General features: G+C 38.6%; 1 long non-coding RNA gene across 1 annotated transcript; it reads right to left on the reverse strand.

Annotated features, from left to right (window-relative positions):
* Positions 1-1610: 1610 nt before the first annotated feature.
* Positions 1611-26622, reverse strand: LOC141423899 (uncharacterized). The gene is made up of 3 exons (XR_012448662.1): positions 26119-26622; positions 3008-3185; positions 1611-2330 (listed from the first exon to the last, which is right to left on the reverse strand). It is a non-coding gene; the product is annotated as an uncharacterized lncRNA (long non-coding RNA).
* Between the last annotated feature and the right edge of the window lie 614 nt (positions 26623-27236).

The raw sequence follows: 27236 nt of genomic DNA on the forward strand, positions 1-27236 counted from the left end.
CCTCCCATCCCACCCCATCCCCACCCTCCCCCTTAACGCCCATCTCCACCTCCTTCACCCCTGCCTATAAAGGTTTCCTTGGCAAGGTTAGTATGCATGTGAACTCTTATTCTCACATGTTGGTCAAGACTAGGCTTGTTAATTAGATTCCTCAGTGGTTTGGGTGAGTGGTCAAAATCATTCTGCATATATTTCATTAACAACTTCACACTTGGAGTCAGGCTTCCTGGACATCATAGCTGCCTGTGGAGGGGACCTGGGAAGAGCCCGAAAGGCCTGGTAACTCTTGCCAGAGATCTCTGCACCATCCAAGTATGACAGGACCATAAATTTGACTGTTTTCTATTTAGTTGTTGTTTTGCAGAGTTAGCATAACCCTTTCAAGGAGTTCTGTATTTGGCAAACATTAAAAATCTTCCATGCAAAGACATAGTGAGAGATATAGGAATACAGTAGCTCTTATACAGAATCTTTCTACAAAATGGATATGTGTCAGTAACCATAATCAAAGATAAAAGGCTGATAAAATGCCATGAGAATTCAAAAGAAGTCATCAATTAGTTGTGTTTCAGAGAATCACTTGCTGTTTGTGTACTTCAAGTACACTCTAAGTACTTCAAAGGGGGCACCTTAATAATGGGAAAGAGCATGCTAGATTAGCGAACTTTCTAGATTCACATTTTCACTTGCATCAAGCAAAACTTTGACTACTTCAAATATAAATGATAGAAACCAAGGTCTGTCAGTAATTCCTTTGGGGGATAGTTACATCCAGTAGAGATACAGTCAATCCTCTGCCACAGAGCAGTCTACAGCTCCATGTTGGAGGCTGGGGAGGGACTGCTCTTCAGGCTGGGCATGTAAGTACAAGAAGCAGCATCCAGGTGTTGAATTGGATATGCCAATAGAGGTGCCAATCTAAAGACAGAAGTTATGAGGACACAGAGAACCTGGGGCACAAAGTCAAATCTAGCAGTTCCCTGAGACACTGAGGTGACCACAGGGACTTTTTACATTGTGACCAATGGACAACAGAATTGGTACAGTTTCAGTCACCTAATATAATGATGGTCCCCTCAGTAATTCTGCAGAATAAGACGAGGGGGGTCTCCCAAGGGAAGTGGTGCCTGCCTGGATTGGGCACACAGGGTGAATGTGAAGCTCATGAGATATGTACAGGCCACCTGAAGTCTGAAGCTGTTGCCAGCAACTCAATGAAGCAGGCAAGGCCCAGGTTGGGCAGGATTATAGAAGGGGACATGTAGCTCAAAGCAGTTTTTATTAGGAGTTAAAGGGGAAATCACTAATTTTTTCCCCTGAGGCCTGAAATCAGAGCACAGGGCAGAGATACGGGCATTGTCCAAGGAATTTTAACTAAAGGGAGGCAATGTGCATCTCACTCTGTCCTGAGCCTGGGACAGTCTGTAGGTTATAGAACCTTAACTTTCTTAGTGACACAAAGTAATGCAATTCATCTGTTGTAGTGACTAAGAACTCTTTTTATTAAATTTTTATTTTATTCATATGTGCATACAATGTTTGGGTCATTTTCCCCCCTTCCCCCCGCTTCCTCCCTTACCTTCCTCCCTTACCCCCCTTTACCCCTCTCTACCAGGCAGAAACTATTCTGCCCTTGTCTCTAATTTTGTTGAAGAGAGAGTATAAACAATAATAGGAGAGAGTATAAACAATATAGAGAGAGTATAAAAACCCTTGGGTTTTTGCTAGTTGAGATAACGATAGCTATACAGGGAGTTGATGCGCATTGCTTTCCTGTACATGTGTGTTACTTTCTAAGTTAATTCTTCTTGAACTAACCTTTTCTCTAGCTCCTGGTGCCTTCTATTGGCCTCAGTTGCTTTAAAGTATCTGCTTTAGACTAAGAGCTCTTGATGGAAGGTGGATATTGACTATTAATTAGAACACTGGTATAAGTGCTTTTGTAGTGAACAAAGTGATATTAATCTCAGGATTCTAAATAGAAGTTTCAGCCAAAGGAAGCATGATTCCTTTGGATGGGGCTTAGCTCCTTTTCTGCTGGTATCTTTAAACTGCAAATCACCCTGAAATTTCCCCTAAGAGTCACTGTCCCATTAAACAGGCACCATCTCCCAGGCAACTGTGAACTCTTGTTTCCCCATGGCCATAATGTCCAGATGCTAGGCTCCATCAGTGCAATCTGTAAACATGAGCATCCATGCAATTCTTCCCCTGGTTCATAATGATATTTTGGGATGCGATCTGCTATTTAAAACAGCTGCTGTTGATTTACTTAGACACATGCTGATTTTACGTCAAACAGAATGTCATGCAAACTTCTCCAAGGAATCCTAGGGGAAAAAAAAAAAAGAAGAGCACAAAAGATAAGAACAGCACTCATAAATGCTTGGCTGTATTAGAAATCCTGCTTAGTTTTTTTTCAAACACTCTGGGAAATTATGTTCCTATTTAACTGACTTCAGACTTCCTATTCTATCATCTCCAGTGAGAGATGAGGGGGAAATTCTTCCTGTTGACAGTGAAGCAATAGTTGTACTGATGAAGACTATGATAAACACTAAAATAATGTTTTTATGAAGAGATGGAAATCCTTTTTTTCAGAGAGAAGACTCTTCAAGTCTTCTCTTTTCTATTGTACCCTCCTTTTCCCCCTAAACCTTAGCCAGTTTCTCTACCACATTTGTCTTCCCTGAAATTATGAACGCCCAGAGTTGTTGAGAACCAAGAATACACCCACTGTGAGCACTTTGAGGGTAATTTATCTTCCTATGGCCAGTTCCTACTAACCAACCTGGAAGTCGTGGTCATTTAATTAAATCCTAAATCATCAATTAAGTTGAATGAAGATCATAGTCACTGTTCCAGAAGAATTCCTGAAAGGAAGTTCATCTCTCCTTTACCACAGTTCCTTTTCTCTTGCAGATGGCCATCTGCTCCTGCCAATGGTCTAGCTGTAGGATCAAATCCCTCACCCTCACCTTGCCCTTTGCCATCAGCAATCACTCACCTTTCGATCACAGGGCCCTTTTTCTCTATAGTAAGGCATCTTCTTTATCTGCGCACCAGGTTTTCAGTTCTGTTTCAATGAGTGGGGGCCAAACCCCAATCTTGCTTACTCTTTTCCAGTTCACTTTCCTCCATTCACAGACCAATGGTTTTATTCCATAGTCCCCATTCTGATGCAGCTGTGTTTTGAGAAGGAAAGCGACAAAATATCCCAGATTTTTTATAGTTTCACTAAAAAAACAATTCTAAGGCACATTCAAGTAGTCAATTTCCCTTGTAATATATGACACACTGACACATCCAGGACTCTTTGGGGAGAAAAAACAATCTTAGGAGTTCTAAAGAATCAGCTACTGTGCAAACACTGCCACTCAATATCACTATGAGAATAAACATTAGTATATTGGAGTCAGCCAGTATGTCAGGCATATTCTGACTCCTGAAGGAAAACCTGATCTCCTTATGAATCAAAAGTTACATAACAGAGTAATTTTTAAGGAAATTTAAATGGTGGGGGTGAGTCTATAAGATGCCAAAATCACTATGGAGCATATAATGTTTGCTATGATTATTTATGTGCTTTTTATGTAAACTTAAAAAGACCTTGTCTTCAGGGGGCTTACATTTATTTGAGAAAACAGAAAAGCAAGAAAACACAAAAACTAAAAGGTGTAACACCAGATGCTAATAAGTGCTCTGGAAAAAAAAATCAGATTGAAGGAACATGGTATGACAATAGGGAGCAAGGACTATCATAGATAGATGGTCAGTGAAAGACTCTTCATGCAAATTCCTTCAGAAATCAGAAAGTGACAGCAGGCAGAAGGAGCAGTGACTGCAAAGAGCCTGAGGAGGAAATAAGCCAGGACATTCAGGGATCCCCAGAAAGACCAGGTGATCAGAAAAGAATATATAGCAGGAAAAATCAAGAAAATGAGATTAGATTGTATAGGGGACTTGTTGACTATGATAAAGAATTTATCATAGGTGTGATGGGAACATATCTGGAGGATTTTGAATAAAAGGTGACAAGATTGTCACTTTTTTAGGTTGTAAGAACCATAATTGAGGATATTGTGTGGAGAATAGATTTGAAGCAGTCTAGAGTAAGGTGCAAGAAGGTATGTCAAGAGTCTTTTGTACTAGGTCAAATGAGGGATGCTGGCGACTCAGAAGAGTGATAGGATGGCAGTATTGGAAGGGGTAAATATAGGTAAATTTAGGGTCGATTTGATAAAACAGATAGGATTTGTTGCTGGATAGGATCCAGAATATGAGGATCAGAATTCACAATAGTCTCCAAAAAAAAAAAATCAAATAACTAGGAATAAACTTAACAAAGAATATGAATGACCTCTACAAGGAAAACTACAAACCTCTAAGGAAAGAAATCAAACAAGATTACAGAAGATGGAAAAATCTCCCATGCTCATGGATTGGCAGAATCAACATGGTAACAATGGCTATACTACCAAAAGCAATCTACATTTTCAATGCAATTCCCATCAAAATCCCAATGACATTAACCACAGAGATTGAAAAATCAACCTAAAATTCATTTGGAAACACAAAAGACCATGAATAGCCAAGGCAATACTCAGCAAAAAGAGCAATGCTGCAGGTATCACAATACCCAACTTCAAACTATACTACAGAGCCATAGTAATAAAAATAGGGTGGTACTGGCACAAAAACAGACATGAAGACCAGTGGAACAGAATAGAGGACCTATATATGAATCCATGCAGCTATGCCCACCTATTTTGACAAAGGTGCCAAAATCATATGATGAAGAAAAGATAACATCGTCAACAAATGTTGATGGGAAAACTGGAGCTGCCTGCAGAAAACTAAAACTAGATCCATGCCTGTCACACTGTACTATTTTAATTCAAAGTAGATTAAGGACCTTAATATCAACCTCAAACCTTGAAACTAGTCCAGGAAAGAGCAGGGAATATGCTGGAAACAATAGGCATAGGCAAGGACTTCCTCAGTAGAATTCAAGTGGCTCAGCAACTAAGAAAAATGATTGACAAATGGGACTACATGAAATTAAAAAGCTTCTGCACAACCAAAGAAATGGCCTCTAAGTTGAAGAGACCACCCACAGAATGAGAGAATATCTTTACTAGCTATCCATCAGAGAAGGAACTGATAACCCGAATAATATAGGGAGCTCAAAAAACTAAACTCCCCTAAAATCAATGACCCAATAATGAAATAATGAAATGAACTGAACAGACTTTTTCAAGGAAAAAAGTCCAAATGACTAAAAAACACATGAAAAAATGCTCACCATCCCTGGCCATAAGGGAAATGCAAATAGAAACCACACTAACATTCTACCTCCTGTTAGAATTGCTACCATCAAAAACATAAATAACAAATGTTGGCAAGGATGCAGGGAGAAAGGAACCCTCACACACTTCTGGTGGGAATGTAAGCTAGTACAACCACTTTGGAAAACAATATGGAGGCTTCTTAAAAAACTAAAAGTAGATCTTCCATAGGATCCAGCAATGCCACTCCTAGGGATGTACCCAAAGAAATGTGACTCAGGTTATTCCAAAGGCACCCACACACCCATGTTTTCTGCAGCACTATTCACAATAGCCAAGCTATGGAAACAGTCAAGATGGTCTACTACAGATGAATGGATTAAGAAAATGTGGTATCTATACACAATGGAATTTTACTCAGCCACAAAGAATGAAATTTTGTCATTCACAGGTGAATGGATGGAACTGGAGAACATCATCTTAAGTGAACTTAGTCAGGCTCAGAAGGTCAAAAGCCATAGGTCTCCCTCATATGTGGATTATAGATCTAAAACAAATGCAGGAATATTATGAAACATGGGTCACACTAAGAGGAGGCCACACCCAGGAGGGACAGGGCAAGGGAAGGAAACCAAAAACTTGAATGTGGTTGATGTGTTCACTGTACAGGAATGAATATAGAAATCTTAAATTTGGTGAGGCCACCACGGGAAAGGGACTAGGGAGTAGTGAAGAGGACTGGTAGAGATGAACCAATTGGGGTTGTAATACATATATGCATGGAAACAACACAAACTATCTCCCTATGTAGCTATCTTTATCTCGAATTAGCAAAAACACCTTGTTCCTCTTATTATATTTTATGTTATTATGTTATTATTGTATTATCTTTTTTCTTCTACAAAACCACAAAACAGAGGGCAGAACCGGTTCTGTCTGTGGGGGTGTGGGGGGGGGCACCAGTGGGAGGTGATGGGGAAAGGGGTAGGAGGATGAATATGGTACAAACAATGTATACACATGTATGTAAATGCAAAAATGATACCTGTTGACACTGTTCCAGGAATCTGCAGGGTGGGAGGGGGAAGGTGGGGAATGAAAGAGAGCTGTGGAGGGGGTGAATTCAAGTAAGATATACTTGATATATTGTAAGAACCTTTGTAAATGCTACAATGTACCCCCACCCAGCACAACAATAATTTAACAAAATAGAATATGAGAAAGCAGAGAACTCAAAGGTGGCTCATGGAACTTGACCTGACCAACCAAATAATGTATTGGACATGATAAGCTTGAGGAATTTATTAGACACTGGAAATGCCATGTGACACCTTGATGTGAGTGAAGAGAGGTTGAGGCAGGAGAGAATATTGAAAGACACAAGACTGATGCAATTCCTTAAGGATACAGAAAAGACAAAGATCTGAGAAATGAGTCTGAGAGGATTCCAAAACAGTGGTCAGCAAGAAAGGAAGGAACCAGAAGGGAATCCTGAGAAGGAGCTGAGGGGATAGAATGAGTATCAGAAAACTGATTTCCTAAATGCTGAAGAGCATTTCTAGAAAAAGAAGTAAACTTTTGTGTGAAATGAGGCTGAGAGTTCAGAAAAGATAATGGCTATAAGGTGATCACTAGATTGGGCAACATAGAAACAACTGGTGACTTTATCGAAATTGTTCCCAAGGAGTGAAGAGGACCAAGTCTAAGGGCATTAGTTAGAAAGAGTCAAAGATGAGCAATGGGTGCAAATAGACTACCTTATTGTAGTGTTTTGTCATCAAGGTGATTAGTGAAAGGGACAGCAGATGAAGGAAGACATGAGACTTGGATCAAGATTTTGTTGTCTTCGTTGTTTTTTGCTTTGTTTTGTTTTGTTTTCTTTTCTTTTAAAGACATAGTTTCGCTATATTGCGCAGTCTTGAACTCAAAACTCTCCTGCTTTATTCTCATGATATTGCTTGTTTTAAGATGGAAAATATTAAGAGTATTTGTACACCTATGTGAATGATCTGGTTGAAGGAAAAAATTAAAGATACCAGATAGTAAAGAATTGCTACAGTTGAGTAAAAAGAGATGAGCACCAGTTCTTAAGCAGATAGAGGAGCTGGCCTTTGATAGGGAAATTTTTCCCAATTTAAGTTCTTTCATTAAAGAGTAAAACACACTAATTGCTCCCATTTTTTTCTCCCTTAATGAGGACAACTCTTTGTGCTATTACAAAAGACAAGCTATTATTTCTTTCACTTTTTCACTCAGTTTCCCAGGAAGCTGAGACAACATGGTTAAGTGACTTGTCCAAAGTCACACAACTAACTTCCCAAGCTCCAAACTTCCAAGCCTCTATCTGTGGTTCTTTCTGTTTTCCCACACATGTATGTCAGAGATAAGCAATTGAAACACCACTCTCAGGAGGTCAGTTCAAAGTCACTAGTTTAGTATCTATGGAAATTAAGTAAGACAAAGTTTGACAAATTCATTCAAAAGCAGTGTTTTCAACTTCAGTCTGCACCTGTCTGTTCCCCAATTAGCCTAGACCAGCAATTCAGAACTGACAGATGGTTGTTACAACTTATCAAGGGAGCACTTCTATCCCTTCTCTCCTGCCAGTCCTTCCAGATGCATTTCTTTTCAAATGGCAGTCTTATCTAGGATAGAGTTCATTCTGCTAGCAAACAGCCAAGGGACAGGCTAGAAACATACAGACAGCAAGAGAAGATGGCTTGAAACTATCCATTTGCTGGACTCAATGCTCAAATGCATAATTAATGGTTCACAATTGTTCTGGTTGGGCACAATCTTGTAATTGTCAGATCAAAGCACAGTATTTGGTACTTAAATTTGAGCATGTATAATTCTGCTTTCCTTCACATAAATTAGGAAGCAGGAAGCTTTCTCTCTAAACAGATTTTTCTTTCTCTTATTCAATTCTACCACCACCTAACTTGCCCTTTAAAAACATACTCAGAATCTTCCAAGGATAAAACCAGAGTGAGAGACAAGAGGAGATGAATCCAAAAGGTGGTTTCTGCTGTTTTGCCACATCTGCTTGAAATTCCACATCTGGAATCCCAGAGATTACGGGAATAATTAATGAGTCACACAGTTCCTAGTCTTAAATATGCTTGTGACAATGTTCGGGGATTTGACCACAACTTTTCAACATCAAGAATGAGAGGTGTGAGAACTCCCAGACATCAGCTACCTCATCTCTTGCCAGGACTGAATTTTTCCCTTCTGGGTAAGATTCTAGCAGATGCTTTAGCTAGTCTTGCTTTAAATATCTTAAATGATGGTGCTCCCTCCCCTTTCCACTGAAAGGCTATTTCACAGTCCAGTGGATCGTATCAGCAGACTGTGTTTTCCAGAAAGTTGCCCAGAATTCATCTTTTGTTAATTTCTTAACATAACTCATGTTTATTCACTTTGGCAACTCACCTGCAAGCAGCCTCTCTCCCTCATTGGCAATTAAGCAAGTAAGTCTAAAACAGAGAGATCATGAGCCAATCACTTCCCTGTCTTCCTTTTTCTTACTGCATGAATCCAGCGTGCCAAGAAGCTCTGGGCTCTGAGCATCCAGTAGTTTTCTGTTCTTTTTACTCTGTCTCTTCAATTATCACCTCATCACTCTCAGCCATTGCATGGATTATTTTCATCTACCAGGCCTGGCAGGAGACACAGTCATCAACACCATGCAGCTATTTCCACCAATTCCCTGCCTGGTCCTGACTTCCCAACCCCAAGGTTCTTAACCAATTACATGCTGTCAGAGTACAGAATGAGTACAGCCAACAGAAAGTGTACACTGCAGCAAAGGTCAGGGTACAAAGTTCCCCCACATCCAAATGGCTTTGCATTTCCTACTGCCATGTGGCATCTCCTCTACTCATGTGGCAGCATCTCTCTACCCATCAATCCCAGGGATGCTTTTTTTTCAGCCCATCCTTCTCAGCCTCAAAACCACTTTTGACCCCTTTGCTCTTAACTTCCAAATTTTCTCTCAACCTACTTCTCTTTACTCTTTGACCTCTTAGCCCTCATTTGGACCCTGGCTGCACATTTTCCCACTTTCTTCTTTTTCTCCTTTGACGAAGACAACCCTATGGGGTATAGAAAAAAAAATTATTTCTTTCACCTTTTCACATATCAAGAAACCAAGATGACATGATCAAGTGACCATACAACTAGTATCAGTGTCAGAGCCAGAGCTCATACACTGAGTTTATGGTGTCCTATCTGTGGTTCTTCCTGATTTTCTGCACAACATGTGTGTCAGCAACATGCAGTGGAAACAGGCTCTACTTTGGACTCCTCTATTCTTCTAGGAAGGTGCTTCATACCTGACATCACTATTGTATATGCTGTAAAGAATCTAGCATCTGTCTTTCCATTTCTGTATATAAGAATTATCTTAGATGTTGTTTTAAATGATTACAAATAAAGGAATAGTTTCTTACAGTTAAATTCTTTTTTTTTTTTGCTTTCATTTAAGCCAAAAGATGTTTTGCTAAGCAGAAATGCTTCAGCAAATTATATGATAACTGAAAAGTGGCTTAATAGAATTTACATTTTTATTCAAAAAAGTATTATGCTAAGGATTTATGAAGACAACTTTTCTTTTGCTCAGTTCTTGCTTGAACTAAACGCCCACCCAGGCATAATCAAACAAAAGCTTCTTTTGTCTTCATGAGCTGATGTCACTTAAGTTGTTCTGCTGTAGAATCCACAGGACAGCAGTGGGAAGAAAACACATCTGGAGAATGAGCAACACCAGGGGATGTGGCTAATATACCTGCATATTGGCCATTAAAATCTCCTTGAATTTCCTACACAATTCAAACTGTGGTCTGCTTCAATTTCCATACTGCATTTTAATAGTTTTTGCTTCACTATTCTGGTTTAATTTCTGAAAAAACACAGGGTTTCACAGTTAGGGCCCACTGCTTATTCCACACAAATTAAATTAAGTCCCTGGCATGCACTAAAAGTTTGTTTCACCTAATTGAGCAGCTAATGGGTATGGATGAATATGAGGTACAGATAAAAATATTGTTTTCAAATAGCATTTCTGATTAACATGCTCTGAAATGGGCAAGGAAAAATATTTATGCAGCTATTTTTATAAGCATGCTGAAATTCATTTGTTAAGCTCCAGGTAAGATTTCAGAGAACTTGGTCCTTTATTTACATGAGGTAAATTGCTCATTGCTACAAGAAGGTTAAAACACTTCACAAGAGCTATTCTGTGCAGTCATCTTTAATATGCCTTGTGGCAACATGAGTTCTTCCCATAATTGACACGTGTTTTCACTCAATGACTGTATGGGTCTCCACTCCAATGAAACTCCATTGTTTCATGTAATAAACTGCCTCATCTAATAAATGGCCTTGGTGCCACTGTGTCACTAATGCAACTAGTAGTGAGATGGAGGAAAGAAACAGCAAATAAATAGTTGGGGAGGATTCTCTGAAATAGTAACGATCTGGAACTTCTTGCCTAAGTTTCTTATTATTTTGCTGTGTTTATTTTTTCTAATTTTGAATGTCAGGGATGATGACCATTTTTTCCCTTCTCCTCTTTGTATTGTGTCCTTTTAAAATATGTTTTCATTAACAAAAAAGCAGATATATTTGTTATTTCCACAATTTACAATTATTGAAGAAACCAAAAGAATCACAATATCTAGCCAATTTATCTGCACTGTCAAAGTCAGTTAAACAAAACTTTAAAGACAATTATTTTTAATGCTGACTATCATTGTGACAGATTTATCTCAAATTCCATCCATTATCCTTGTGTGTATGAGAACTTCTGAGGGTCTGTATTTGCTTTCTTTAATTTTGTTTTTCTTCTTAGATCTCATGCCCATTTGTAATGAGAAATGAGGAAAATACCATAGGTATGCGTTAGGAAACACAAAGCCCACAGATAAAGTTCCAGAAGCTGCTCTCCTCCCAAACCAAAATCAGGTTATCATGGGGATGATGCTCCAGCTAATGGATGTCTTGGTGGATCTCCAAGCATTTACCTCATTTGGTCTGCAGGTGAACTTATATCACATGTACAAGGACAAATAATCATTTATGTTGCAGGTGCTTCCCAAACTTCAATGAGCACCTATTAGATGAGTTCTGTCTCTAAGTAATCTGTTTCCACACCTGAGTCCAGGAAGTGATTGTAAGAAAGGAAGACATAAAAATAACCATCTTAATGTAACTTGACCCCTCTTTTGCTGGGTTACAGTACAGAATATGGCAGAGACTTTCAAGTTTCAGATACTAATTTATTCATTCATCTCCCAAGTTCATTTAATAAATAATGGAGACTGACCTGCAAGGCTTCCAGATCTATCAATGGAAATCCCTCACCCTGATTATGTAATAATTTTTTTAAAAAGAATGTGTGATTTTCTAATGTTACCCATTAGTTACCTCAGATTAAACTCATTCTTATTCCTGGATCAGGTAAGCAAATCACCCTCGGTTGCATCTTTAAGGTGGTAGGACTTTTCTTCCTACAAGCTCCCATTAGCCCATCAAGTCCCTTCTGTCTACATTGAGATCAAGTTTGCAATTGCATTCTCTTCTGGGTGCAAAAGTAACAGAGGCTACTTGCATACCATTTTGGCTACTGTTTGCTTATTACATTGAAATGCACAGAAGCAAGTACAGGCTTCCTTTCATGCCATATGAAAGGGCACACATACACCCATGAGACATGCACACACATGTATACACGTAGTTCCACAAATTCAAATTATGTCCCCTAAAGTGGTCTGGTCCATCCTGGCTGGAGGTCACAGGTATAGTTCTCACTTGAAATGGCAGGGAAGAAAGGAAGGAATTTAACATGTATTTAGCATCTACCATATGCATATAAAGCTAAGACATATTTATCCTTCATGACAACTCTGTCAGAAGAAACAAAATGAACTCAGAGCGGTAATGGCCAGTCACATTTGCATGTTTTAGATGGGACAGACACTTTCCTCTTTCAGAAGTCTCCATCGCTGCCCCCACTTGTGTACATATTTTTGGCTCCATCCTCAAATGGAGGGAACATTGTTCAGTCCTCATGTCCACTGCAGTTTGTCAATGAAAGTTTCCATGCAAGGCATTAATTGGGGCCAGGAGCAGTGGAGGAGCACGTGGAAGTGGAGGTCCTTCCCCCTGGCTGTCAGGACTTCACTCACATGCCATCCATCTCACAGGCCTGGGAGTGTTTAATGAAACTGATTTGGGTCAGTGGAGATCCATGTTTAGGCCATTTTCCAAGACTGCTAAAATGGCTGGGAAATGTGCCCATTTCTGGCAGAGTCCAGTATTTGTCATGATTTTATTTCTAAATAAACCTCTTCAACAATTTTTAGTTGCCTATTCTATTGAAAGGTTATTCACTTATTCACATTAAGTCAATCAGAATTACTGAGCACCTATTCTGTGCCAAGCACAACTAAAGGATACAAAAGTCTGTAAGATACCACTCCAAGAACTTGGGATGCTACAAGGATATGATAAATCCACCAATAACACAAAGAGGCCAAACATAGGAAGTAGAGATAAAGAGGAGGTAGAGAAAACAGTGATAAAGAGAAACAGTAACAGTGATTTGGACAAAGGAGACATTACATCTGATGAAAAAAAATAAGAAGAGACACCATGAATACAGAACAAGCACTTGATATAGACCTTTAGTAATTTATTCATTGGGTCAGCAAATATTTACTATCTGTTAAGACCTAAAATATATGTGTATGTTTTTATGTATACACAAACACAAACACACACACACATATATATATATATATACACACATACACACACATAAACACACACACATATATATACACACACATAACATGAATGTAACTAGGGGACTATTTGGGGAGAAAAGAGGGTGGGGGGAGAAGGAAAGAGTATGATGGGGTGAATAATATCAAAGTACATTGTGTCTATATGAAGAGGACATAATGAAACTTACTAAAACTTAAAAATAGGGAGATGAGGAAGAAGAAAGAAATAGAGGAGGTTAATGTGATCAAAGTATAATATATGGATTGTGAAACACCATGGTAAAACTCCTCTGTACAATTAATACAGAGAACAACCAATGTACAATGTAAGTATTTTCAGAAAGGTTACAATGACTCCCCACTGCACAGCTAATGTGCTAATAAAAAGGGCCAAAAATGCAAAGAAAGAATAGAACTGGGGATTTGAGGACATATCCCTCCCTTCAAGGCATCTGCATTCTAGTCCTGAGTAAAAAAGGAGCAGATAAATGGATAATTACATCTGTATGGACACTAAGAACTGAAGAGCCAGGCTGCATTGGTACGGTTAGCTGAGTAGTGTCTACTTTAGAAAAGTCAAGGAAGGTCTTGTTGAGAAAGTGATTTTTTAGTGGAGACCTAAAAGATTAGGAAGAACCAACCATCTGCAAGGGTGTTTTAATGTTTCTAAAAACGGAAAGAATTTGGGGTTATTAAGAAAGTCTCAGAAGGTCATGGTGGCCAAAAGATAAAAGCTTTAGGCAGGCTGGCTTGGTGCTGGAGAAGCAGGTAGGGTACCGTTCTTACAGGCAGTTGGCCATGATAAGGAGTCTGGATTTTCTCCTAAATGTAGCAGGACCCTTAAAGTGTTTCAAGTTGAGCAGGGGCATGAGGCCACTTTGCAGTTTAAAAAGAGAAGTAAATTCAGAGGACCACGTAGAGAATGGGCTTGAGCTGGGAGGTGAGTTAAGAAACTATAGCACTGTTTCATTTCCAGTTTTACAAAAGGGTGGCCCCGTAGATAGAAAAGTTGATAAATTCAACATACATTTTGGAGGAAAAAACCAAGAATTTGTTAGATTGCATAGGACATCAAGTTAGACAAAACAACAAAAAATTCAGAGAAGAAAAATGGTGAGTGTATGTGGGCTTCAGTAACACTAGGCCAGGGTAACTGTTTCTGGCAACAGAGCCATGGGTCATGAAATAACATTATGCCTCTATGTGTGTGGAACATGACCCTGTTTCTGCTGTTTAGTTCCAGCTTATCCCTTTACCCTGCTCCCATGCTTCACATACAACTCATTCCAATAAAAATGTACAGGTTGCCAGAGATCACAGACACCTAAGCAAACACTGAGACCAGCATTTTCCACAATGTATTCTGATTAGTGTTTGTTATATGACAATAGTTCCTTTAAAATAAAAGGAAGGGTATCGGGGGGTGTATAATCAAAGTATATTATATGCATATATGAAAATAGAATATTGAAACCCAATGAAAATTGTAAAAAAAAGGGGGGGATAAGAGAGAGTAATAGAGGGAGTGAATTTGATCAAAGCACATTATATGCATGTATGGAAATGAAACCACTTTGTATTTGCTAATAAAAAATGAATGAATAAGTGAATAAAGAAAGGAAGGATGGGAGGGAGAAAGAGAGGGAGAGAGGGAGGGAGGGAAGGAAGGAGGAAGGGAGGGAGGGAAGAGAGAGAAAGCAAAGTAAAGCAAAGCAAAGGTGGGGAAGTGCTTTGAGGTCAAATATGTTTAGAAAATGACTTTCATGCCCCCTTTCTGGAGATTTACAAAGCACATCGAAATAGTAAAGACTCTGAGATGCCCTTTAATAAAGAAATTTATTTACTTTTGTTTAAAATTCAACCCATTTTTTCAAACTAATAGGATCTTAGGTCCCTTATCCCTTAGAAGGCCCATGTGGATCCTGTAGAAGCACTGACCAGGACCAGGACCAATTACATGATTTGTAGGCACAAGTACAAAATGAAAATTGTGAACCCCTGTTCAAAAATCATTAAGAATTTCAAGACATCAATAGCTGAACTCAGGTGTGGGGCTGTTCTGAGGATGGGGTTCTATGGGATGGGTTTACTGTTATCAGCCACAAACTTAATTATTACCTTAAAAGCAGTTCTGGCTCTAACAAATATTATGAACTTCCTGATTAGAGCTAAGTCAGAAAACAAGGGGAGGGGAGAAGGAGTCAGAAGACCGTGATTATCTGATCCTTGCCCTGGCTTGATTGAGAGACCCTAGAATATACAACTCATATTCCATAAAACATTAATGCAGTGTTGTATACATAGCAGGTGCACAAAAAGAAAGTGCTTTTCCTCCCTTAAAGATAGGAAAGCTAAGGGAAAGTTTTTAGACTCAGAATGAGAAAACTAAGGGGAAATGCCTGTGATACCCTCACCTCATCAACCTATACGGTGAGTGATGCCCATTTCTAAGAATAAAATAAGGGAGAAATTTAAAGTAGAGGAAAAGAATCAGCTGTGGAATTGGCTGCCTACAAATTTCAGGGACAGGAAGGGGAAGATGTTGGTAGACAGAATACAGGGCAGAAAAGGAATAAAGAGGTGTGGGGAAAAGGAATAGAGAGGAAATGGGGAGTGTGGCAGGTTTGTATCATCTGGCCTTGTGCAGTTTGTTTATTTTGTTGTTTTTGTTTGTTTTGTAGTGCTGGGAATCGAACCCAGGGCCTCACATATGTTAGGCTTTCTACCACTGAGCCACCACTGGCCTTCTGCATTAGTCAGGGTTCTCTAAAGAAACAGAACCAAGACCTTATATGTATTACATAAGTAAGATTATAATGAATTGATCCACATAATTACAGAGACTGACAAGCCTCAAGTTGTTCTGGCTGAGTCAGAAAGCTGGAGACTGAAGGATAGCTGATGTTTTGAGTCCAAAGGCAGGAAAGAGCCAATGTCCCAATTCAAATGCAGTCAGGCAGAAAGAATTCTACCTTACTCAGGGGAGGGTCAACCTTTTTCTCTATTCAGGCCTTCTGCTAATTAGATGAGACCCATCCAAATTACAGAGGGCCATCTGCTTTATTCCAGTGACCAATTTTAAATCTTAAACTCATCCAAAGATTTCCTCAGGAGCAAGCAAAATAAAGTTTGATCAAATATCTAGGCAAATCTTGGCCCAGTCAGGTTAATCACATCTGCCTAACATCCATTCCTTATCTTGGCTCCATGACTCAATTTTCTTTTGGGGAGCCATCCTTTGCCCACACAAGTGGACATGGTTGGGGATGACCCCAACCCTGACTTCTTACAATGGGCAACAAGAACACCCCATTCCTTGGACAGACCAATGAGTCTCAGTTCCCAGAACGTTGGCTGTAAATAGTTAGAAAACAAGAAAATGAAACTTCTGCCTGGGTTGCTAAGCTGGAAGGTTATAGGGTAGAAATTGCTGGGACTACTATATGGAGTAGACCTACTTACGAATGGCACCAACATAGAGGGACAGAGGTGAGAGATGCACGGAGGTGGGAGGGTGACAACATGTTGGACTTGAGAGGCTGACTCAACAACATCGCTTAGAAGTTGGTTGCATGAGTTATGTGAGTTAGTTACATAGGTTTCATTTCATACTTAAGCTGGCTTAGTGTAGGTCCTTGTCTTCTGTAAGCAATAAGTCTTGACAGTTGCTGTGAGCACATTATGCTCAGAAAATAACCCAAGGGAATGGGCCTGCCTTATCTAAGGAGCAGTGAGCAGACAGCTGGCAGTTCTGCTTTCTAAGCAGTCCTTCGGAAATATGTAACAGCATGAATGAAACAGAAGATTGAGCTGGACTTAGCTCCTGAGGCTGAAGCTAAGTCTATCAGCTGCTAATGTCACACCATTAATTGGAAATGATTCTAGCCCTGAAATCCCATCACATTGACAATAAAAATCATCTTGTGCTAATATGAGCATATATAGTGTACTGTCAGGGCCAGGGTTGGGGACAGTGAGAAGACAGGTTAAAACCCCATTCTAATTGGTCTGGGGGACAGGGACACAATTTGGGACCCTTGATGGTTCCAGGTTAGAAACACCAGATAGGAAGATGAAGGCACAAGCACATTAGTGAAATCTTCCAACAAATTCATGTGGATCCCTAGATAGCTTTCTTTCCCCTCCTCCTCTGTCTCCCTCTTCAACAACCCAACAATTTTTGAGCTCTTTCCTATTTCAAACACTGTAGCAGACACAAGGACAATGAAAGGCACTAAAGGAATTTACAGGCTGGGGTTGGGAAAGTCTTGGAGGATGAGGGAGGGTGAACCTTGCAGGGCTGTTATGGTACACTATAGTAAGTAATGCAAAGTGACATAAAATGCTTTGGAGCATTGAAGTTCCTTAATGTTTTTTTTTTGCTTTTGTGATCAGTTCTACAATGAACTTCCTTCTACATATATCTTTACTGAAGTTACTTATAAGTGAAAAAATTGGAAAAACTTGAATGTCTTAACACTATAGAATTATTTAGTTAAATTTGATAGTTCATGCAATCAAAAATATTATGCATCTACTTAAAGTCATTTTTGACATGACCATTGGATGGAATAAACCACAGAACATCAAGAAGTTTAAACAATATGACAATGTACATTACACATATGTGTGTGCGAAATGGGTTGATGGGGGGAGAGACAAAAAGAGAGAAGGGAATTAGATAATGCATATATGGACTCAATGGTGGTTGACTTTGAGTAACTGGAATCTTTATTGGCTTCTCTGGATATTTGCCCTCTTTTCAATGAACTCATATTAGTTTTGTAATCAAAACTAAACATGTTTGTTGCATGTTGCTCTTCCATGTGATTCAGCAATATCACTCCTGGGCATATATACCCAAAGGAATCAAAGTCAACCTGTACACTGTGTTTACTGCAGCACTATTCACAATAGCCAAGTCATGAAATCATCTCAGGTGTCCATCAACAGATGAATGGATAACAAAATGTGATACATATATATACACAATGAAATATTATTCAGTTGCAAAGAACAAAACTATGTCATACGCAGGAAAATGGACTGGAACTGGAGATCATGTTCAGTGAAATAAGCCAGACCCAGAAAGACAAACATTATATGTTTTCTTTCATATGTGGAATCTAGATTTTTTAAAAAAATGACACAAAACTAGAAGGGAGACTATTTGGGAGACAGAGAGGACCAGAGGGAGGAGGGACGGGGTAAGAGAAGGTGTTGGGTGGGGGAGTGAATATGATTAAGGTACACAGTGTCCATGTGTGAAAATGTCATAATGAAACACATTATTGTGAACAATAAGAAATTAAAAAACAAAGAAAATATGACACATAATTAGGAAATAGGAATGAAAACCTATTTTAATTATTCTATGTAATGGAAAATCTGGATTTCTGTAACCACAAACGGGTATTAAAACTGCTTTCAAAACTTCTAAATTTGTCAAAGTGGAATGTGGGTAACAAAGAACATGTTACTCTTCGCCAGATCAAAGGAGAAAGCAGAAGAGCATAGCAGAGAGGTGGAAAGAACCAGCCCAGAAATGCCTGGGAGCAACCTTGAACTGACACTATTACAGATATGCTCTCAGGCCCAGGATTCTTTCTCAGCCTCAAGTCCTAATCTGTAAAGTAGAAACCATAAATTATTACATAGGGTTTAGCCAGTATTAATGGAAATAATAAGTGTAAAATACTAAGCCCAGTAACTGGCGATCATTAGTGTTCAAAAATCTGTACTATTATTTAAAGAAAAAGAAAAGATACTACTCATCTTTTAGTTTGGAGAGATCTTTTGAAATCGTTAATGTTGGCATAAATGAGATAAAACAGGTGCTTAAATATCCCGTGGCAGAAGCAGAAGTTGGTGCTGCCTTTCTGGAAATTAATGGGGCAGAATATTAATACCTGGTTTCTGTGATCTCATTTTTTAGGATTCTACCTAAGGAAATAGTTCATGATGAGTTAGAGATTCATGCTATCAGGATTTGAAGGGAGCATTGTGTATAATGGTGAAAAATTGTAAATGTCCCAATGCCCAGCCATAAAGGCATATTAATAAATATCAAATATCAAGTAGCAAAATGAGAAGAAACTCAGAAAACAACTTTGCCTGCTAAATTTGTTTTATTTTTATTTAAAAAATTATCTTTAAAAGCTAATAATTTAAAATAACTTTAAGAGGGGAAAGAGTAATAGAGGAGGTGAACCTATGCATGTATGAAAATGTCCAATGAAACCCCTTCCTGTGTACAATTTAATATGCATCAATAAAATAGATGAAAGTCACTTTAAAACTCTAAAAAGCTTGATTCCAAGCTTTATATACATATATATATTAAGAGATAGTAGGAATATAAATAATTTTTAATAACCTCAGTTGTCCGCAGTGAGTATATGCTGGTTTACAGGCAAAACTAAAATTATTAAAACAGAGGAATTTCCAGAAGAAAAAAAAAATCATTTTATTTCCTTTATAGACTTCATTGACGAGAAAAGGAAAGAAGAAAAATACGTTTTTATGAAGAGTGTATTTCAGTTTCTTGTTCCCAAAGCAAGTACAGTAAAGGAAGCCCAGCAGAGCTTCAGCTCTTATTCAGGAAAGCAGCCACTGAGGGGGTCTCATAGAGTGTGAAAATAGCCAAGGTCTCCTGAAGCTGCCAAAGGTGGGGGGTGGGGTGGGAGCAACCTTTTCTTTGTCTTCCAGCCATTTCTAGCCAGACCAACCTCACAGAATGGGGCAGGCTTTGTTATTTCTAAACTTGCCTTAGTGATTGCTGGATCCATGTGGGCCCTATTCTCAGAGATGTTGCATACAGCAGAGAAGACAACCTGTGCTGTAGCATTTTGTAAGCCTGACTAGATTTTCAGGTTCCCCTTCCTGCCTATCTCTTAATTGAGTGGCAGCAAAATTATTTAATCTCCTTGAACCTTGGTTTCCTCAACTATAAAATGGAGATAATCGCCACCCCACAGTGCTACAGCAAGGCTTCTCTCTAAGCAGTGAACATGGCACAACTGTATTGATCATTAGAGTGCTGAAATAATTCAGCTCAAGTTGGTGAGTGACCGCTCCCCTCCCCACTGTGTTCTGCACAGCCTCCTATCCAGAAACACAGAGTATGCCTTCAGGTCCTAGCTCCAGTACTGTGGCTGGGTGCCATTTGCATCATTCACGAAGAAGTCCTAGTAGCTGTTTGATGATTTGATTATCATCCCTGTTTATGAGAACAAAACTTGAATAAGGTGATTCATGTGGTTGAGACTACAGAGATCTGAAGCTTTTCTAAAATGCATGTACTTGGACTACAGGTATGATTCAAGCACTAGAGCACCTGCCTGTGAAGCACAAAGTCCTGAGTTCAAACCTTAGTACAACAGAGAGAGAGAGAGAGAGAGCGCATGTACTTGCTCAACCTACTTAGAACAACTAAATTTCTCCCCTACCCCAAACTTCAGAACCAAGTTATTTCCCTCAAAAAGGTAAGGAAGATGAGGAGAGGATTAAAGAACATTGAGCAGGGTGACCCCAAAGAAGCGTTCTGGCCTTTAGGCACTGCCTACCTCAAGTTCAGAGTAGTGGACAAATTCCACTATGAACATCAAGCCTCATTATGAAGTCACCACAGTGGCTGACCTTAGCCTTGTACTTCCAAATGAATTTTTTCATTGCATTTTTTTTCCAATAAAAATAGTTTTTCTGAAGGGAAAGTACATGGCTAGCCTTAGATTTTAATAGATCATCTGAGAGTTTTTGACACTGATAAAGTTTAAGAGCTGAACTTCTGGCCCATCTTGCTTCAGGCCCAGGCTACCAAATCCTCAGAAAACAGAAGGTCTGATTAAAAAAAAAAATCCTTAATTTATGATTCTAGTCTTTTATCAAGACTGTTTTCTCCAGTCCTTAGAAAAGACAGGTCTAGGGTAATCTGTCCAGAGATATTTCATGGGCATGATCACCAATTCTAGTAGATACTCCCATAAGAGACAATTGGCATTCTCACCTTTGTCCTCAAAAATGAGATTATATTGAGAAACATGGATGCTCAGAATCTCACAGAGATTTGTTAAGAAAAAGCATCAAGCCTAGATTTTTGATAAATATGCTCATTAATTATACGTATGTAAATACAATTTACGTAAGAATAATTTCTTTGTTCTCATCCTTGATTGAGGGGCTACAGACAGTAGCATGTGATACTAGGCTGGGGGCAGTCTCCACAAGCATCACTGCTTGGATGGAGTGAGGGTTATATGAATCTGAGTGCATTTAAACTGGAAAGAATTCAGAGACTTTTGCTCATGTGCTAGATTTCTTGTTAAAAATTGGACCGTATTAAGACTATATGTTCTATTCATTCTTAGTCCTTCTAAAGTGCTAGGAAAAAAAGAGAACAACCTCAAATATGTGCCCATGCTTTTTGGTTTTTTTTTTAGTTTGTTTGGCACTTAGTTTGCACACCTGTTATAACAATTTGGAAACCTGATACTTGAAAGGCTCCAGAACCCCTAAAGACAATTTCACAAATTATTGGGTTTTGTTTTGTTTCTTCTTCAGGCATCAGAAATTCTTCGAAACCTTATAACCAAACTTTGCATGATGGCACCACAGACTTTTCACAGGTGTTCTGCCTCTGACAAAGGATAAATTAAGTCTCCAAAAAAGGAAAACAAAACTCATGTGCTAGCTTTTTCTGATGACTTCTATTTCAATTAGTCTCCCCAAATGGATTGTTTAATGCATAAGTAATCTTGAACTTGCTCTTTTCTCTGACTGAAGAGAAAACTGCACTTCCTTTTGTTGAACTGTGGTGCTTATGTTGCACATTTGTCATGAGTGATATTTTAGAATTCTAGATGGCAGCTGTTCAGTTTCCTCACTGGCACTATGAGATTGGGAATTACTAATGGTGAATATACAAACCCTCTTTAATATGTGATCTAATCAAAATTGTTCTAAATATTTAGCTTACTAAATTTAAATTCTTTTCCAAAGCACTTTAGTCTGACAAAACATTCTTTTTGGGATCTAGAAGAAAGTTGAAACCACTTGTAAAATTTGTCATGTGGCCAAATGTTATTGATAACAATATAGTTTGGTGTATTGATAGTTTCCTAGATTTGAATCTGTATAGTTTAACTTACCTGCATTATTTTCTTTTCAACAGAAAATATTTCAAAAAGCTTAGTCTGAAAATCATGGCTATGCTTTTTTCTTGTTGTTTCTCCGAGAGCATTTTTAAAAAACTTCCTTTGCTTATTCTTCTACTGCAAGTACAGATGTGGAACAAAATAAGCACACACAAGCTAAAATACAACTGGCAAATCAAATTCTGAACATAGTTTCTTTCAATGATTGATGCCACACTTTTCTAGGTAACAAACAACATAGTCTTCTCTGTCTCTACAAGTAGGTTGGGCTCCCTTAAAGAGAAGGAATCTGTGGAAGGCTGGATGATGAAGTTCCAAGGGGAACAAGAACCCAGGGTACTGGAATATTTTCCCTAACATCTTTTTCTAAGATCTATATTCTTCACTTTTTATAGGAGTCTTGAACCAAATAGACAGCAATAACAAAAGCTAAAAATCCCTGTGTTTGCAGATGTTTAGATATAAAGCAAAGAAATATTACAGTGGAAAGAGCCACAAAGCCAAGGAATGAAAAATGTATGAAAACTTGCTATGGAGATGACTTCACAGAAAGAGGAGGCACTTATCCAGGGGAAAAAGAGAAAGGAAAGTCCTGAACATAAGGAAATCGCAGGGGTGAATGACAGCTTAGAGGTTAAGTACACCCCTCCCCCAGTTGTACAGATCTGTCTCCAGCTGAATCCAACAATAGGAAGGTAAAATGGGAATTGGTCTCAGGCCTAAGGCCTCAAGACAATAACTAGATTCCAAAATGAAGACACTTATATTGGGCTTTGTAATGGGTGTGGTCTAAATCCAGTTTTGCAACACTTAGCTTATCTCAAAAGAAGAACATAAAACAGTTGAAATTAAATACCTGGAAATAGCAATTAGGGAAAACATTCCCTAAAAATGTTTGTTACAGTGCTGAGTCTCAGTTCTTCATGTGTCTTCCACCTCCAGTTGGGAGAGGAATTTATGCTTCTTTCAAGTCCTGATTTCAAGTCCTGCACAGGGGTCTCAAGAAAACCATAAGGAAAACCTGTAATATGATCTCTGATCCCAGACTGGTATATGACTCATGCCTGTGTAACCTAAGAGTTAATTGTATGGCTGAGTCTAGATGCCTACCAGGTGGCTGGAGAAAAGTGGGCTATTTTTTGGGAAGATATTGCACTCAAAGATGGAAGTGCACCACCACATATCCAGGGGGGCTGTAGGAGGAAGCTTGAGGGGTTAGCAAAAACATGTGCTCACATCAAGGGGAGACACAGAAATGGTTGTCACCCAAAGAATCCAGGAAGTTATTCCACAATATCTATCATTGATTGATGCCAATCAAGCGCTCCCTATAGCCCTTTGCCTCTTCTCACTTCTTCCATCTCATCAGGGAATTGGGGAGGAGGGCAGAGAAAACTGGCAGTGTAATGAAGCCAGTAACATTCTACTTACCTTCCACCAGAGGCTCTGACAGGCTGACACTAATGCAGGACAAACTTTTAACTCTGAATGAAATCTGGAGTTTTGGTTAGACATCCAGGTGATGGAAGTGAGACTAGGTTGGACATTAGGAAACTAATGGATATTTTATTTTCTAACAGTGACCAGGAAAGTCAATGGCACCTCCACCAATTTCATCTGAGACAGAAGAACTGTCCTTGAAGTGAGTTTTCTTGCAGAAGTCATATGAAAATAGAATTGTTGCTGTATGGTTGTCCCTTAAAAGTCCTGTTTGTTCAATGTAATGGTAACATAAAAGTGAACATAAACATATAAAACAGGAAGGTGAAATCAGGCTATAGAATGCCTCTACAAATGAGAAAGCATTCCACTAAGAAGTGGAAATTAGGAAGAAAATTTGTTAGAAATACAAGGGCAAGAATCTGCATTACATTTAGGAAAATAGAAGAGAGGAGCTAAAAGGGCCTCTGGCAACACCATCTTCTCCCAAATGTGTCTTTTGAAAGAACTTACTTCTGGACTGAAAACCTAACTTCCTTTTCTTGATAAAACAAACTAAGAGCAATATATTGGTGTGTAGTGAGCATTCCTCAGTCCTCAGTTAATATATCAAATTAAAAAAAAACATGAACATTTGTGGATGTATGACTGGTCTTGGTACTGGGGTCACACGTACCTCTTACATCATGCAGGAAAAGTTGATGTCCCAATATGAAGCAATCCTATTCATGTATGCTGACCATGAGAATTCCTATGTCACTGGATTGAGAATGTAAATCACCTGCTATCAGGGTTACTGACCTTGTCACATCCATTTGAACGATGACATTTGAGAGTACAGGAGAGATATGAGCATCATGTGGCTGAATGACAGGATCAACTGCCTGGTGTACCTCATATAATCATCCCATATCTTCATGCTTTTTCTCAATACTGTGTACAGAAATTGCCTCCTTCCACTAAAAACCTTGGTTCTTCCAATAACTAGAAATCAAGTTTACTTTTCTAAACCTTTGTTTTCTCCTTTGCTAATTTATAGGTTGGGCTAGATCTGTGGTGTACGGAGAAAAAAAACAAATCCCTCCCAAATGTCCTTAGGGTCATATGCTACCCTTGTGTACTTGCTGGTCTCTGATATGTTGTAGCTTGTTTGGTCCAGTGCCCAGGAAACAATGGTGGCACCTTTGAGGTGTGGTTTTCCCTGTTTCTTTTAAGTGCCATGCTGGTATCCTCTGTTGAGGCCATGGCACTAGAGGTAAAGCCATAGTTGTGACCTCTTTTTAACTCCAGACTTCTGGCTCACTGCCTCATTTTTCCCATTCCTCTCAAAGAAATCTGGGATATGAAAAGATGGGGTGGTAACTGAAGCTCTAGATTCCTCCACCAAGCATTTTCAAAACCCAGCATGGCACCATGCTGGATGATGCCATGCCAACTGTGACAGTGCTTGGAATATGTGCTAGGATAAGCCTGCTGTTGTGGACTTAGTTTCTACTTCACCTTCCAACAAAGTACAACGCCCAAGGGCACCAGAAAGCTGGGATATTAATGTCTGATAAGTTGTCTTTTTTCCCTCATTCCTCCAGTCACCCCCTCTCAGAAATACAAAGGACTTCACTTTTTCCTTTCAGGTGGAATTGTTCCTTGCAGCATCTGTCAGTCCACTCTACACTATGGCTTATTTGAAAATTTAGTGATCCAGATTCCTTAGGCTTAGCATTTGATTTGTAAAATGAATTTTAGTAAATTTAATCAACACTTTTCCCCTCTCAACAAATCCTGCATTTCAACATTATGGTCTCACTGTGAATTTTTAAAAGTATGGTTTTCCGCTGACAGCCAAGAAATGAGTTTTCTTTCCTAACTTCCACCAAAACAAAGCCCACTGATTTAGTAAGTGCAGAGTCACATAGCACGATTTCTGAGAATGAAAAATGTCAGTTTAATATTTACAAAATATTATTTGTGCAAAATAGTAATCTAGATAGTCCTGCCTTTGGGAAACAGGAAGCTAAGAAAGTAATTTATGCAAGAGTAAACACTGCACCTAGGGCCATAAATCATAAACTGCTGAAGGCTAAGTAGTGTTGGGTTTCACTATGTTTGAGTTTCTTGTAGATACAAGGATCACAGAAACAAGGAGTGCAAAGATTTGTACAATGAAATTCAATACCAATTGTTACTACACATTAGTACAATTGTTACTACAGATTAGTAGTAACAATTGCTAAACAACTTAGTCCGAATCTTACAGTCCAACTGTTTCCCACTCCTTAGCTGTGTCAACCTACTCTTCCAACAAACCCACAAAACCATGAACCTTCACATCCTCTGACTGCATTCCTACAGCTGTGTCATTGCTCTGGCAGTTCACTAGATAGGAATGCCTCATGCATTAGGGCTCTAAAGAGTAGTAAGCAAATTCAAGATGATTATCAAAAATCTTACCTCTTTGCCTGCATTTCCATCAAACAAGAGGATCTGTGTTTTTACAGGAATGGGAGTTCCATATTTAGTTAAGTTCCTTTTTTTTTTTTAAAGTGGATCATAGTGATATCTTACTTGAAGTGAAAAACAGATTATGTATAATTACCATTTGCTATAATTTGTCTATTCTTTTCAAAAAAACCTTCTGAGTAGGAGCCACAAAGCTGAGTCTGGCTCTGAGGAAAGAGAGAAAATGGGAGAATGAATACTGAGCTGGAAGCAGGGAGACCACGGTTGTTACTATAGTGACAAACATCCAGTCCAATGGTGCTGTTGCCGGCTTGTACTAATGAGTGGGAGAAAATCACTCTCCTTCTGGACTGTGTAGCTGAGGACAGAAAAACCTGAGATGACCAATTTAACTCTCTACTTGACAGCATAAATTGTATCTCTGCAAGTAGAGTCAACATTTATTAAGCACCTACTATATAAATGGTTGACAGTGTGCTTGGGTGTATCAGAGGATTTTATGTATGTAGACCCAGAAAATTAAAGACTAAATTCCTGTATTAAATATAAAATAAAAATTCAAGAGGGTAAATAAATAATTTGTTATTTAATGACCTAGCTAATAAAAGGACAGAGCCAAGATTTATATTCAAATATTTGTTTTACTTCAATCTAGTGTATTTTCAATGTAAACCTATTTCCAGTAGCTCACCACTGTGCCTGTCAAATGACAAGGTAGAAAAATCATATGAAAACTTGCAGAATGAAACCCCCAGAAATCCACACTAGTCATCTAGTCTTTGACATTTTATAGTTTTCGTTGTCTTTCAAGTTTCCTAGAAAAATAATTGATGTTAAGCTTTCTTTCTTTGTAAACTGAATAGGTTTTCTAATAACACTTTAATTCAATGATTAGGAAATGATTCTAAATGACAACTTTCAATTTATTATGCATTAATGTGACAGTATCACAACTTACTGACTATAAACATTAGCTTAGAGACAGGCAAAGTTTATGGAATTATCTGCTAGGTTTATTTTTCTTCCAAAATGGAACTACTTTTAAATTTCAGCAGCAATCATATAAGTACACATAATAAACAATATTAAGTAATTAAAGGCCCCTATAA

This window comes from Castor canadensis, chromosome 6 (assembly GCF_047511655.1).
Source record: "Castor canadensis chromosome 6, mCasCan1.hap1v2, whole genome shotgun sequence".
Classification (NCBI taxonomy): domain Eukaryota; kingdom Metazoa; phylum Chordata; class Mammalia; order Rodentia; family Castoridae; genus Castor; species Castor canadensis.